Genomic DNA, 14,974 nt, shown 5'->3' with positions numbered 1-14,974 from the left:
AAGAAATGCACAATTCAATGACCTGCAGTGCTGAGAGGACAAAGACGGGAGAGGAAATTAACAAAGAGAAATAGAAAACAGAGCTAAAGATAGGACCACCCAGGCAAACAAACCGAAGTAACTACAATACCAGCTTATGTGTGTGTCCTACTGAACCTTTAAATTTTCATCTTAGAAACACCCACAAAAAAAAAAAAAAAAAAAAAAAAAAAAAATCCCAACTGGTTCTTAACTTCTCAATTATGAACCGTTACCACAGCATAGCCATGCTCCCATCTCAGAGTCAACCTCTTCATTTCTCTCTTCTCCAAAAGAAAACAAGAACCATCACATCGTTCCTTTGTATGCAACTACCCCATCTTCCCACACAGGTCAAAAAACACAACAGTGAGAATCCCAAGTCTCAATTCTTTCAGAAGAGCCAAAGTTCAAGACCAACAATTCACAAGAAAACAGACATTTCACTTTTAATTGACTGCAAATGACTAACCTTGCATTAAAGTTCTCTGTGTTATTTATTTATTTATTTTAAATCCTGTGTTCATTTTCAGACATTTTTTAATATATTTCAGCAAGGTTTTATGACGAACAGCAGACACAAAACTGGATGGGTATAAAGCAATAATATTGATGAATTTTGTGCTTGCTCATTCTGTGGCTGCACATAGCTCTGTACAGACAACAATGATATTTTTACTGTCACTGCAATATGAGCCTATACCATGGACTCATCAGAAAATGTTGCCTGAAATGCAGGGAATCAGAAACGTCATCTGAGTCACGAATGTCGTGCCAAAAAATTCAACATTACTCAACAAAGCCCATTCAAAATTTCCTGTTATTTCTTCATTTGGTGGGGATAGGCCCGAAACATAAAACAATAACCTATCTAAGTAGCATATCTATTAAAGTCAAAAGATATGGGGCCTATATTAAACAATGTAGATTAATTATTTTCTTTTAACTGTGCAGGTCTTGCATAGCTGGTATATTTTAGTTTTTCTAAATGTAAACAACAATGAAGTATCTGCAATATTCAAATATCAATATGGAGATTATTAAAGATGTTATTCTTGCTATATATTTCACATGGTAAGACTAATGGTTGACTAATTTTCATGGCTTTTTGAGATTTATAAAGCTTTATAAGTTGAGCACATGAGATTTCACACTAGAACAGGCTGGAGACACGTGTAATTATTCTGAAGCTCAATATTTCAATATAAGAATGTCCTTAAGAAACAGTTTTAAAATGCTTAATTACAAATGATAATATCTCATTATTGCACAACCAAATATCAAGTTAATGGGGATCTGTGTAGAAACTTGTGCAGCAGCTAGAGCCAGCCTGGGTAGAGGCTGTTAAGACCAAACAAACATGGCGACATGGCAGTTGTTTTATGCAACTGGGCATATATGATGGAGCTACCACTTGTGCATTCCAGCTTTGCCAGAAATAAACTGGTGAACAGACATCTGCTGTGTACAGTAAAAACAGAACGTGCGCTCTTCAGCAGTGCGCTGACCCATTAGGAACATCTACTGCAGGATCAAAACATGCCAGTTCGCTTCCTTCCCCATCAACACAATCAGTCATTCCCTCCCTCAATCCACCATCCTACGGTCACTTTGCTTTCATGTGCAGCTGTGAAATTCTCACCCAGCCAGGCGCCATCTGACCCCAGCCCCAACAATCTACGGTAGCGGTCCAAAGAACACAGACCCCGGTAGTCATACTGCTATCTTTGCAAATAGCGCACACAAAGATGAAAGACCATCTGAAGGACAAACAGGTGTTCTTCATTTATGGGCTTTCACAGGTGACCTAATAGCAGGATAACATCATGACTCTTCAAACTCTATTACCTCAAAAACTACTACAACTTAAAGCAAAGACCACAACCACCTAGCCATAACTTCAAATACACAGTAGGACAATCTGAAACAACTAAAAGGTGGTAATTTTTTTAAAGTGTGGCGTGACCTTGAACTTCAAGGGTGGAAAAAAAAAAAAAGATCTACAAATGAAACGGTAATGCTTACCCAGGTTTGCAACAGCAGGCAGTTTGTTCTCTGAAGCTTTGTTGAGGATGTGCCCTAAACCAACTGCGTGGCCCTCGTCTCGTGTCCATACAGCCCAGGACCACAGTATCACTGTTACTCCTTTGCCTTGGATAGGCAGCTGTGCATTTGCTGTCGTTTCTGCACTAACTCTTCCTCGCAGGGCGGAGACAGGAACTCTCAGCCAAGCAATCATCCCATATCATTCATTAGAGTGTGCTCCGACAGCAGGAGGGAAAGACCGAGAGGGAGAAAGTGAGAGGGAGAAGGTGGGGGAGATGAAACAGATGAGCGCTCGAGGAAGAGAAGAACCGATAAGCAGCTCTGAAGAGTAGCTGAGAGAACGGTGGGTCACCCCGGCCTCACTTTCAGACAGGCTCAGACTTAAACCGTACTCACAAGGTAAAGCATTAACTCCAGTGGAGCGGGTTTAAATATTAACACAGTCTCACATCCCGTATGACTCAAGGAACACAGAAGTGTCAGTAGTTTCCTATGATGTAGGAAAATACATATACATAGATATACATAGTTTTTTTTCATCATACCTAAACCAAATACCTCTTGCTAGGTTTTCCAGGAAGCACGAGTCTTTGTGAAACAGCAAAAAGGAGAGAAAAAACACACACAAAGCAAAATAACATCCCTTTGTGGAAGTTTCCACTTTGTAAGCGCTTTTTATCTTCCTGGTCATCTGTTCCCAACACACAAGCCGGGCAAAAAGATTTCCTGTTTTGCCTTCTTTTGTCACCGTGGCTGTGTTTGGGGGGTGTTTTGTCGGGTGCTAACTTTAGAACCTGGGCTAAAAATTTACCTGTTACCGCAACAGGTAATGTGTCGGCTTCTCTATTAAAACTACATGGCCCAAATGATGCAATTTGACAGTGATGACTGTCTTCTTTGGAAGCTAATGACTCACTGAGGGGATTCCTGTGCACGGTGTGCTATAAATGCTATTAACGTCTATGCAGCGGGTAGAGGAAGCAGAGACGGTAACACATCTGCACTGTGAAAACTTTATAAGAGAATTCAAGGATTTGCTCACGTTGCACAGCCAGTGTTACCTGATACCAATGTGTGGGTGAGAGATTGTATTTAGTATACATATAGTATTACTCTAGTTGTTAAACAAAACAACCAAAATGCCCTTGTGTGCAGCCAGAACCAAAGCACAAGCAAGGAAAAAAATAAGTGTTTAATAACCATTTTAAAGTTAAAGACATGGCAGGTGAATTGTATGGCAGCAAGGTCATGGATTTTTACTTCCCAATAAACGGTGCTTGCCATTTCAGGTGGCTTTAAAGTGTCTCTAATGCATTCAATACTGCTCTTAAAGACAGTTTCTTCTCACACAAGAGCTGTCACAGCACTCGCTGGAAGTTGCTGCAGTCAATGATGGTCATTTCCTTTTGCATAGGCAAAGCTCACGCTTATGTTTAAAGAATTTCCAACACAACTGTGGCCATTTTGAACACCTGGCCCTGTCTGTGATAAACAAAACAAAAAAAGAAAATGCCTTGTGTTCATTTGGGAGCACTTTTTTTGTGATACTCATTCATAACTTACTTTTCAACAAGGCATTTGAGGTTGTTCATTTACACTCAGTTGTTTACATATGGTTTATTTAAAGATTAATTGTGCTGTAACAACACATTTTTTAAAAAAGTGTAGCCATCAGTGATAGTCACAACCATATGGTCCAAATACACAACGATAAAGTGGGATTTAGGCTACCTAAGAGTCATCAAAACTTCCACCCACTTCCTGTCTTCTATATTTCCTGCGTACTTTGCCCCAAGTACAAATTTCAATTTGAATGTCTGATAAATACTTGACTCTATTTCTGACCTACTGCAGAGGGTTACAAAGCTACCGCTGTTTGTTAAATAAGCAAAGCAACAAATCTACAATGACACAAAACAGAATCCTGAATGAGAAACTGGCTGGTTACTAAAGAGCAATTAATATATCTTTACCTGGTTCTGACGAGTCCAAGCTTAGCTCAGATAAAAAAGAAAAAACGGTGCAAGAGAAGCAAGGTAACCAAGCTGCTGACCAGCCACTGTTGTCGAGTGAGTCTGGTCACTTTCCTGCCTACCCTACTGACTTCCCTCCCCTCCTCTCACTCCGTCAAGTCTCCAACACCCTGCTCCAATAACCCCTGACCCACAGGAAGTAGACACAATGGACTGAAAATAACACACCACCTCCCCTGGCAACAACTGCCCACCGCAAACCCCCCACTGCACACCATTTCTACACTGCAGAACACCTACAACAGGCTGGCTCAAGATAGGTGGGTAGAACCAAAAATATCAGCCACTACTCAACAAGCTGTGCCCACACGCCACAAAGTGCACCATCCCACTTTGCATTCCAAGCATGACTTCTTTCTTTTTTTTCTTTTCTTTTTTTTTATTCACTCCTGCAATACAAAGAGAGCCATCAATGATATTATATATTAATATCGTGGATATTCTGGTATATTTATACATCAAGTCTTCAGTTTCACACTACAGCAGGTTGTGCTGCAGACTCATGATGATCCCACTGCACCCCCACTGCACAGTGAGATGAATGACTTCTCCACAGTCAGGACTAAAAAGCATCTGTGAGTGTCTGTGTGGGTGTATGTGTGTAAATGTTAGGCTTATTTGTTATGCTAATAATGCTTGCCCTCAAATGAAGTATACACCAATGAACCCCCGGCAAGATATCTATATAAATAAAGATATTTATATTACTATTAAAAAAATGGTATAAAAAAGAAAAGCTGGGTAACAGACAGCTTGCTGACACTGTTACTCCACTGCATGTGTGCATCTAACCCAGTTCTTATCCATGTAGCAGTCTAATCCAATCAGTCCAATGAAAATTATTCCAAATCAGATTTAGTGGCCAGTGAGAGGTTGCCTTAGACGTGATCTAATTAGTCGCTCCCTTGGAAGAGTCTGTCCACTAGGAAATGGCTTGAGATGCCGAACGCAGAGATAAGGAAATGGAGTCTGATATGTAATTCTGCGTGGCTAGTGGTGTTGCTTTCAAAAGAGTGGTGCCTGGTTACAGAACAGAAGAAGGAAAAAAAATTTTTTAAAAAAGCTTGGCGTTATAAAGATCAGAGTTACGAGTTAATGACTCTGCTGCAAAAGATAATTCACTAAGCCGCCTTTCACAGATCTGAAGCGCACCTTGTTGATTCTTATTTTCATTAACGTGTTTGGTGTCCTGTTCTTAGAGCTGATGAGCATGCCCGGGCTTGTTTGTCAGCCAAGGTAAAGACACACCTCCTTTTTTCACCAGTCCCCTGAAACTGGTACACACCTCTGCTCTCTGTTGTCACATTCAGATGATACTACTTTACTTTCAGCTGAAAGCAAATTTGTATGGTGTGAACACATACCTGAGAAGTTGTGTGCTGCATCAGTGGCTGTGTGCTTCCCACACACTGGTTCGCCTTTACCAAAGAATGTGTGGAATTTCTTGTACACACTACAAGCGGCAAAGACAACAATGCCAACGATTTTTCCAACTAAATTATTACACAAAACAATTTGGCTTTTTTTTAAGCGTTTACATGTTTGCTGACTTATTCTCACTTATGGGACACTTACCTACCTACAAATTAAACCTTTTATACAAAAGGTTTAACTTCCTAAAACGTATAGTCTATATATAAAGATCTTGCTCTGTAATGTGGAACGAACAAAAAAAATCCATGCATTTGTGCATTTCAAGGTTTTATGGCCATCTAATGCATGCTGCAGCGAGAAAGCCAGAGTTTGATCCACCACTTAAACCGCAATTATGCATTAACTCCTTTGTAAGAGCTGTCTCCATTAAAAACAAAGTGGTGTCCCATACCCTTTAATAAACAATTTACCATTCACCTCAATAGTCCTGACCACAGACTGCCTCTCTATTTATATATAAAAAATATATAAATTGCAGGACAATGAGAATTTATTCATAAACTCCAACATCTTTGCTGCTTCTGATGATGGTTACAAAAAGATGCCCAATTTATCAGGAGACTATCCTAGCTGTCACTCAGACAAGAGGCAGGATCCACCCTGTTAGTCCTGTGTTAGACTTGGCTGTGTTAGGCGCAAAAAGGTAGACAACCATTTAGAGCTGGGCGATAGAACGATAACGATATGTATTGCGAAATAACTTTTTCTCGATAGAAAAATTAAACTATTGCGATAGGCCTCATCCCTCTTGTCCTCTTAAAAAAAAAAAAAAAAAAAAAGAACAGCCAATCCAAATTAAGTAGCGCAGAGCCGAACCAATCACAGCCGCAGCGTCACGTCACATGACTTGTTACGTACAGCACAAGTGCCAAGCCGCACATGTGTATTTGTTTTTGCAGCCGGGCTGCCCAGGTAATGAAGGAAATGAGTTTGCCGACTGGAGAAAAATCAACCGAGAGCGTGAGCGAAGGTTACCGAAGAAAAAAACAATGATGGTTCCAATTCCGGAGAGCTTGTCGAACGGAAGGTCCATAGAAGTTCCGTAGTGTGAAGGTATTTCGGTTATTTCAATTCTGACAAAAAACAGAGTAGCGCGCACTGTAAATTGTGCCGAAAGCAAGTCTGGAAATACAATAAACCGGTGCATGCTCAATCTCTGACTGAAAGCGCTAATTCGTCATTCAGCTTTTGTCAGACTAAAGTCACTGTTAAAACTGTTTGAAAAGCTAAGCTTTACAACAAGGAGAGATTGAAAATTTCCTTTTAGTTCTCAGTTTATTTGATATTGACAAAAGTTAGTCAATTTTGTCTGTTCTTCTGTAAAACAAACTAAGATTTATTTTTAGAATTAATATTTTGTTTCTAAGTGGAATTGACAATTTAGTAGTTTGTTTTGTTTGTTCTATTTTGAAACTTAAACGCTTTAGCGGCTGCCTTTTGTGTAGTTTGCAATATTTGCCTTTATTTATCTGAAACTGAAGTCTCATGTTCCTTAAGTACATCTACCCTGTTGAACTTATTATGGGAAATAAATATTTAAATCAAAACAAGCTGCTAATTATTTCACATTTTACTTGTGAGCGACGGCACATTTAAATCTTACAAATATAGTTATTTGGCTTATATCGTGATATATATTGTTATCGCCTGAAATGAAAAAAACATATCGTGATATGAAAAAATTCTTATATCGCCCAGCTCTACAACCATTCCAACCCACATCTACACCTCGAGACAACTTAGAATCAGCAGTTAACCTAGCAAACATGTCTTTGCACTGTGGGAATCCAAAGCACAGACAGAACGTGCAAGCTCCACGCAGAAATGCACCTTTTTGCTGTGAGGCGACAGAATGACCCTCCTACAAATTCATATGTTCAATGCAACTCTGTAAGATTACACAGTATTTAAAAAGTACAATCAGAGTAAGCTACACTTTAAGATATACTAGTGACAATCATGGTCGCATCGCGTGTGAAGGAAGAATAATCAGGGGAGTGTATTGGATGCATAAGCAGAACTGATAGCCGCCTATTACCGGCTCCACAAGAATAAAAAACAGCACATAGAAAATGCAGTCATCCTAACAATTATGAACACATCTCCAAAGTGTAATTAAAAGTGCATGAAAAGACTGACTCCAGAGCTGGCAAGGTCACAAATCTGACCGACTGGACTATAAAAATCAGAACAACGATGCTGCATATTTTGATCCTCAGAGAACGTGACTGTTTACATCTCATGGTGAAGATTCTCCAACAAGGCCTGACTCTATGAGATCAAGATTCATGAGACTGACAAGAAGGTGGTCATAGATCGAGGAAAGCCCGTGTCTGAGAGCAGATATAAGGATGTCTGGCTGAGTAAAGTGACTGAAGTGCCATTAATTTCCATTTATCTATCTCAACTGTTTCTGATTAGTAAGACTAACTTATGAAGTATCCTGAGACATTCCCACTCCCACAATATAGCTAAGATTTCACAGAAATTCCCAATATGCCGTGTTGTAAAATATTTATTCATGTAAAGATAATTCTAATTTAGACCAGTGATCTCAAACATTTTTTTTGGGGGGGGAAGAGTTTTAAAACCTGAATTTTAATGACACAGTGGTTGATCTGATTCATCACAATCATCACCATTCACAGGTTACTGAATTGTGTGAAGTACATAAAGAAAATTAAGTTGTCAGAACTGGTTGGCTCTATTGTACAAAGTAATGAGAATTAAATTGAAGGAGGCTCACAAAAAGTCATAGCCAGAAGGGTTGGGCGATATGTAAAAATTTTCCAACCAACAATCTTAAGTCCAGTCCACGATGGCCAATATATTCGCACATGCGCAGACTTTTTGATGGGCAGAGCAATGTAATCATGCACGGACTGATTTGCGCGTTTACAACACAGAAGAAGTCCAAACATGGACGAAATAATTGCAAAAAAAAAAAAAGAGTCGCCAATTCTGGATTTCTTTGGCTTTAAACTGGATGAAAGAGGTAAACCTAAGGATGTAACCAAAGCGGTGTGGTGCCTGTGCAGGCGTATAGTGCGAGCAAAGGACTCAAACACAACTAACTTGCATGAGCATTTGTGCATTTGCTCACAGATAAAAGAGGGTGCTGTTAAAACACCGCTATTATTTTTTTTTATGTTGACTGCTTCTATTAGCTCCATCATTATTAGCAAGCGTACTCATGGGCAAATAAACAAATAAATCGCCCTTGTAAAAACGATCCCCAAAAGTCAGGACAAAATAATCTTGTTTTACTAAAATCTCCAATGCTCTAAGAGGAGTAGTGATTTCTGTGACTTGTGGTCAGACAGACAGATGCCTCTACATTGCATAAGCTCATCCAGCTGAATGAGCTAAAGCTTCAGTCACACAACCCTAGAGACAGGGTGCCGACCACCTGGTAACAACCAGCTGTTGGGGGGAAAACGTGTATTCCCTGACCAGTTGGCGATCACTCAAGGCTGCTTTCTGTCACTAGGTGAAACTGGACACAAATACAGTGCTGCACCTAGGGATGAGAACTTATAAGAATTTAGCGATTCAATTCCTTAACAATTCTCACTGGCTCGAATTTTGAGAGTCACGACCATCTCTCAGCAGCATATCAAAGGCATTACATTCATGCAAAATAATTGCATGCTGTGGGTCAATTTGTTTGTGCATGTTGGAGGTATTTCCCCTCTCTGGCAACGTCCACACTAGCCCGGATAGATTTGAAAACGGCGTTTACGACTGAAAACGCTCTGCGTCCACACTAGCGTTTTCAGTCGTTTTCACAGAGTTGCGCGTCCACATTAAAACAGCCGAAAACGCAGATTCGACCGGCCTCATTTTATATATATAGATATGTGTATATATATATATATATATATACATACATACATACATACACATATACATACATACCCCAGGCAAGACCCCAGGTGCAGGCTGTGTAAAGATGCCCCAGAGACAATCCAGCACATAACAGCAGGGTGCAAGATGCTAGCAGGCAAGGCATACATGGAACGCCATAACCAAGTGGCCGGCATAGTGTACAGGAACATCTGTGCCGAGTATAACCTGGAAATCCCGAGGTCAAAATGGGAGATGCCCCCAAGGGTGATGGAGAATGACCGAGCTAAGATCCTGTGGGACTTCCAGATACAGACGGACAAAATGGTGGTGGCTACCCAACCGGACATAGTGGTGGTAGACAAACAGAAGAAGACGGCCGTAGTGATCGATGTAGAGGTTCCGAATGACAGCAATATCAGGAAGAAGGAACACGAGAAGCTGGAGAAATACCAAGGGCTCAGAGAAGAGCTCGAGAGGATGTGGAGGGTGAAGGTAACGGTGGTCCCCGTGGTAATCGGAGCACTAGGTGCGGTGACTCCCAAGCTAGGCGAGTGGCTCCAGCAGATCCCGGGAACAACATCGGAGATCTCTGTCCAGAAGAGTGCAGTCCTGGGAACAGCTAAGATACTGCGCAGGACCCTCAAGCTCCCAGGCCTCTGGTAGAGGACCCGAGCTTGAAGGATAAACCGCCCGCAGGGGCGAGATGGGTGTGTTTTTTTTTTTTTTTTTTCCATACACATACATATTAGGGGTGCAACGATACACAAAATTCACGGTTCGGTTCCATACTTTGGTGTCACGGTTCGATATTTTTTCGATACAAAAAATGTTCATGCCTTTTTAATTTGTCATTTATTAAAATTATAATTATATATTTTAACTCAAAAGTACAGTTTTTAAATTTAATGTTGCTGAAACAACAAAGTAATAAAAAAATAAATCTATCTGATCGAGAAATCACTCATCTTTGGAAAGTTTATTACAGAGAAATGGCTCTTTCCAAAATGAAAGCTATACTATACGCTTCTTCTGGGGTATATTCTCAGCAGCATATTAAACATATCAGGGCCCCATAAGGAGAATCATGTGCTAACGGCTGTCTAAATGACTCGGGTAAAGTCTGTAGCATGCGTGCTTGTTGTTTTTGTCTGCTTCCACTTGTCTTTGCACTAGGATGATGTCGGAGTAAATGTGCAGTCATATTCGTTGTGTTCCCACTAGTGCTGTCAGCGTTAATCTGAAATGACATTAATGCCACAACACGGCAAATCTCCGTTAATGAGCTACCACGGATCGCCCCGTGCGTGGGGCTGGATGGCGTCAACACGTTAACGAGCAAACTGCAGTAACGCAGTAGTTCCCACCAATGTAATTGAGCACTGCGTGGCACATCCGACATACTGTTTTACTTTTGTCCATGACGCGCTTACCTTCAGGGTCATAATTCACATGAAAACCAAGACAGTTCCAAACGCCAGATCTGAATGAGGGTGGGGGAGGTTCAATTTGCCATGTTGCAACGAGCTTAGCTTCTGTCTCGCTAGCTTGCGCTGCGCTCAGTGGGTCTGCGCTCGACAGTGCAGCCTAGGCGGATAAATTGAACGCAGATCCACTGAGCTCTCAACAGAGACAGCATCGTCAGAAGAAAAGTTGATAAAATAAATAAAAAATTTTGTATTGTTCGATACATATGCGTACCGAACCGAAAGCACTGTATCGAACGGTTCAATATCGATACGAGTATTGTTGCACCCCTAATAATTTTTTTTTTTTTTTTTTAAACAACAACAACAAAAAAACACGGGTAGAAACAGAGGTTTCAGCCTTACTGCTTATCCGTTTGTTACCTGATAAGGTTCAGCAGCTAGCTTAGCGTTAGCATGCTGTCTGTGCAGGTACTTGCAAAGAGCTAAAGTTGTGCTAGCAGCATGATGCAGCTATTTCTGTCCTGGATGCAGTTTACAATTTATCATCACGCTCTTGTCCTTTTGTGCAATGCAAATAAAAATTATGTCCATATCCACGCTGTAAACGTGCCTACTAATTTCCTCCTCCGACAACTGAAATCAGCTGATTGTAGCGCAAGTACAAGAACTGATAAGCGGGATAGACAGGCAAGCAAACAAACAATTCCAAGGAATTCAACTAAGAACCGGTTATTTTAGAGAACCTGTTCTTATCCTTAGCTGCACCACCGTACAATTGCTTTGGTTGTGCGTTTGCATGGAAAACACCAACTTGTGTGCAAACAGTCACTAACCAACCACTAAGCCACACTGAAACTTGAGACACAAACTGGAAACAGAACGTTTGCCTTCAAAGTAAAAGTTGTACCTTAATATTAAAACCAACATCTTTCAAAAGACGCAGCTTTTTCTTTGAGAGCAAATGGTCTCCTTTTTAAGTATGAGTCCCACTATTCACAGTTTGACGATGGTTTAGTGAGTAGCTGTCGAGTGTCCACAGTCTTCCACACAAACTACAGGGTGATCATAGCAATCAGCTGCAGATTAAAGTAATTGCAAGGAGGTTTTCAGTGCAGCACCCTAAATCTCAAACAATTGCACTCATTGACAGCAAGCAACCTCAAGCAGTCACTTGCCAGCTATTTGGGGAATACACAGGGGGATGTCACTGACTAGTCTCTAGGACTGTGTGACTCATGGTTTTGGTAGTTTATTTCAATCTCCAGCAACCACTCACAACCAGTGGGGAAATACTAATTACTTCTTAGAGAAGAAAAAAGTTCTGAATACAAAATTGTAGTCTTTCTTAAATAGTCAAACTGGGTAGCTGTGGCTCAGGTGGTAGAGTAGGGTCATTTGATAAGTGTAAGGTTGGTGGATCAATCCCCGACTCCTCCAGTCCACATGCAGAAGTATCATTGGGAAAGGCTAAACCCATAGTTGCCCCTAATGCATTTTTATAAACTAATTGTAACATAAAAAAAAATAAAGCCTGTATATAAACAATGCAAAGTCAGAAATTCAAGATACATGTATCACCTACATATGCCATCGTGAAATTCAAAATGAAAATGGAGGCGCATTTGAAATGCATTCACCAAATCATTAAAAGACATCTTCACTAATATAATATCCTTCTCACTTTCTTGTAATTCATACTATTGCTTCTCTGCCGTGGTAAACGAGCATCAACATTGGCTTGTGGTAGCAAGGGCAAAATCCAGGTTAGCAATCAATGCCTATTACTGACTGAGCAGGAAAACAGCTCAGGACATGAGAAAGACAGACTGTGCATCTATTGCACTTTAGGCCAGGTTTTTGTTATTATTTTAAACATTATCAGAACTTTTCAAACTAATTTCTTTCCCACTCTGCAGGCCAACACACCACAGAAATGTTCTTCACAATCATGCCTGAAAATGACAAAATAACTTCCAATCATTTTCTTGATTGCCAAATAAAATGATGAATTGTTCCTCTAATAAAGGTTATGGTTACTGAGTCACTAACAGATACCAAATACAATTGAAATATAACCATTCAGAATGGTAGCTGAAAATTATTCCCAGACTCAGTGTTGAAATAACCTTGCTCATACAGGGAGGGTGGTTCGTGAATGCAGGCAGCATTCTCGGCCATGAGAACTAGCACAGATAACGTCTGCTTCTCACTTCAGGACACATTACTCCCTAAAACACAAGTTTATCATATTCCTGCCATATCTCCTTGGCATGTTGGCTTTCAGTTTTTCACTTTTTCCTCCCAGATAAGCAGAAAGTCAAACGTATGCACACTTTGCCACTCCACAACCTTGACACTTTAAGATGGTTACCCATTACATTCATCATTTTTGATTACCTGCACATTCTGTGTCCCATTTCACCCCATCTGCCTTTGTGTCTCCAAATCTAAACAATCCGATCTCTCCTGCACAGTCACATGCACTTGTCAAAGCCACATGGTTAGAATTCAACACATTCTTTTGGCATAGCAGACTGTTCACATGAGCATACCGTTCCTTAACCGCTGACGAGACGGGCTCAAACAATTCGGCTTTCAGCCCCCGCTGGACCGAAAATAAACAACGCAGTGCAAGCAAACGGGAATCTGACAGAAACAGCAAAATAAGGAACACAGATGTTTCGTTTTTATCATCATTTAAAACTAATAGAAACTAAAACTGTGCTTGTTTCACACGGGACTTAAAAGCTCAAAATTCAACATAAAAGGTTACCTTAAACTTCAAATACACTGTTTAAAATAGAAATGCAACACCAAATCAAGTCTTATGGATTTAAACACTTTCATTTTCGCTCGCCTCAAACGTTTACAAGCATTAGTTGCTTATATTCAAAGGAAAACAATTTATCTTATACACCAACCTTGAATATCAAATGTGACTGGGTTATCCAAATGATATCGTTTTAGAGTGGAGGCAAAAAAGTCGAGGTATTCCACAAGTTTGTTTTTAAAAAAAAAAAAAAAAAGTAAAAGGAAGAGAAGAGTGCCCAGGAAACGTTACACACAGCTAAACAAGAAAGGTAGGACCTCCAGACTCTCAGCTTCCAATCAGGCTACGAGTGAATCCTCTACGAGAGCAGGAGTTTTTCTGTGCGCATGTGTGTGTAGGCATTTGTGTGTGTGTGTGTAGGTGTGTGTGTGTGTGTACATGACTACAGGTTTAACAACGTCCTTTGGCTGGAGGCCAGGGCAAAGATACTAGGTAGTACCATCATAACTAACGCAATTATGGACGGTAGAAGAAACAGCAGCAGTAGTAAATACCAAAGAGACCATTTTTTTGGTGTTTTGGTTTCTTATTAAATAAGATGTTTAAAACCAAATGAAGAACGAGACTATTGGTTGATAAGATTCACTGTAAGAGCTGCCTGTGAGTCACAGTAAGTTAGGAAATTACACAGGTCAGTAGGAATATTTCGCATCTAGTCTCAAAGCTGACTTGTCAACACCCACATGTCTAACTCAGCCTGTCTAAAGAGTGGGACAAACATGCACACAAATTGGTGCTCGCAGCACAGAGCGAGGGAAGAGGGGCAAAAAAAAAAAAGAAGTACCATGACAGCAGCGGGCTATATTAAGGGGCTGCAGACACAGCGGCTAGGGTCAGATCACACAGCACTGCATAACTCGAGTGCCAGCTGTGTATGTGTGTGCAACAGGTGAAGCGTTAAATGGGAACAGATACAGTCACACATACTTCTACCTTCCAAAGCAACCCTCAAACCTCATTACTCAAACCATCCAACATACTCAAGTATTAAATTCATCCATGGGCTCAAATCAGGAAGAGTAATACAGAGTATACTGCAAGCCCAGCGGTGCCTAAGTTCACCATCCAGCAGGACTTTGTATTGGGCATATTTTTTTTTTTTAAAGCTAAATACAATTATTATACAAATAAAACAGCTCAAAATTGGTTGTTATGACTTGATACTGTTTTATCTTCTTCTCCATCCTCCTACTTACACAGGCTGCGGTAGACTAAATCATTCATTGTTGAATGTGAACAAGGTTAACCATGATTTTTGTGCTCTCACTCTCACTGCTGTAGCCTACAGGCCAACCACAGCTGCAGTACAGAGCATCTTATCTAGTGCAAACTCTGGA

At 40.4% G+C, this 14,974-nt stretch overlaps 1 protein-coding gene across 6 annotated transcripts in view; it reads right to left on the bottom strand.

Annotated features, from left to right (window-relative positions):
• Nucleotides 1-14,974, bottom strand: part of gab1 (GRB2-associated binding protein 1) — a 56,625-nt gene that overhangs the window by 29,897 nt on the left and 11,754 nt on the right. The gene's annotated exons all lie outside the window — the stretch shown is intronic.

The sequence above is a fragment of the Pelmatolapia mariae genome, linkage group LG6, assembly GCF_036321145.2.
Source record: "Pelmatolapia mariae isolate MD_Pm_ZW linkage group LG6, Pm_UMD_F_2, whole genome shotgun sequence".
NCBI lineage: Eukaryota > Metazoa > Chordata > Actinopteri > Cichliformes > Cichlidae > Pelmatolapia > Pelmatolapia mariae.
The sequence above is the reverse complement of the archived record's forward strand: the minus strand, read 5'-3'. Positions and strand labels throughout refer to the sequence as shown.